General features: G+C 41.1%; 1 non-coding gene across 1 annotated transcript; it reads right to left on the reverse strand.

Annotated features, from left to right (window-relative positions):
- Positions 1-1,258: 1,258 nt before the first annotated feature.
- Positions 1,259-1,365, reverse strand: LOC111903432 (small nucleolar RNA R71). The gene has a single exon (XR_002854156.1). It is a non-coding gene; the product is annotated as a small nucleolar RNA R71 (small nucleolar RNA).
- Between the last annotated feature and the right edge of the window lie 327 nt (positions 1,366-1,692).

Raw genomic sequence — 1,692 nt, forward strand, 5'->3', positions numbered from 1 at the left:
CTCGCCGAGTCCAGGCGCGAACCCGCGTCCAGAACCGTGATCCTACTCGGCGAGTTTGAGCTCCAACTCGCCGAGTCCCCTCACAAAACACCAAAAACATAAGCATAAAAGATACCTGGAAATCAGGGCTGTTACAGTTTATTTTATTTGTGTTGTGCAGGCACACCGGTGCATGCATACAAGATATAGCGGACATTCTTCACCGCTTACATTTGATCCAGAAATCGAACGAATCGCTCGCTTAAATCGGGTCGCCATAAGGAACATCAAAACTATGAGTGTAGATAATGTTTTCGTGGAAGATGTGGTCGAGGGGCATGAGGATGCAGTCAACAATCCTCCACCACTAGTTCCACCACCAGCTCAATTCCCAAACAACAACAATGGAAACAATGGGAACAACAACAATGTCGGTGCACCAATCATCCAACTAGTGCAACCACAACCGAAGAAAAACAACCGTGGCCAAAATGGTGGAAGTGGAGGAAAGTGGGCACAAAATATGGGAGTCAGTGTAGAAAACCATAACGGTGGTAACGTTAGAAATCAGAACCAAAATCCTAGAGATGTTGGTCCTCAATTCGTTAATGGTGGTAATGGCGGGAACGAGGATGACTGGGATTCTGATAATGGAAGTGACAATGGAATTTGTTGGAATCAAAACCACAACGGTGGTAATAGGCATAATCAAGGGAATCAGGGTGGAAACGGAAATTACAACAACTGGAACAACCAAAATTTCCACAATGGTGGCAATAATGACTACAATGATGGGTTCGAAAATCAAGGCTTTGGGAATCAATACCGAAGGATATAAAATGGTGGATTCAACAATGCAAATGGAGGATACTACAATGAAGGTAACCAATTCCATCATCTTTACTTTCCGCAACCTAATAAACAATCTGTGGCGTCTCATTTTCAGCCTGGAGAGTATGATGATGCTTCACGTATACTCTTCACCGAAGGAAATGAGCACCATGTGGAAGTACGGCCACAACTAATTAGTGTCTTACCCATCCTTAGAGGCCATAAAACCGACGATCCATACAATCACCTCTATAAGTTCCTTGCAATTTCTAACATGAATACTCCGTGAGGAACTAATAGAGATTCCTTTAGACTTCACTTATTTCTGTTCACTTTAAAAGAAAAAGCTAAGTATTGGTTCACTTCTATTGCCCCCCATAGTATTACTATTCGAGAGCAATTAAAAACTAAATTTTTGCAAGAGTTTTACCCTGCTAGTAACACAACGGAAATAAGAAAAGCGATACAAGATTTTGCACAAAAACCCAATGAAGAATTTCATGATGCATTTGAACGCCTCAAGGAATTGTTGCGTTCATGTCCGCATCATGAATTTCCTCGTTGGCAACATGTACGTTTCTTTTATGATGGATTCGACACTGCCAATCAAACTATGATTAATGCCTCGTCTGGCGGCACTATCATGATGCAAGATAATGAAGACGCTTGGCGATTCTTGGAGCAGTTGAGTCATGGTTCAAAAACCAATTACTCAGCTAAGAAATGGGACACTCCAGTTTCATCTGCTGCTTCAGTTGGACTATACAAAAACTGGAAAAATGAAGTCAAATCTAATATTAATTCTTTAAATAAAAAAATTTGACTTACTACTCTCTAGTGTAGGCAAAGAGAAATGTGTGTATTTCTTTTGCAGGGACAAAA

This window comes from Lactuca sativa, chromosome 3 (genome assembly GCF_002870075.4).
Source record: "Lactuca sativa cultivar Salinas chromosome 3, Lsat_Salinas_v11, whole genome shotgun sequence".
Classification (NCBI taxonomy): domain Eukaryota; kingdom Viridiplantae; phylum Streptophyta; class Magnoliopsida; order Asterales; family Asteraceae; genus Lactuca; species Lactuca sativa.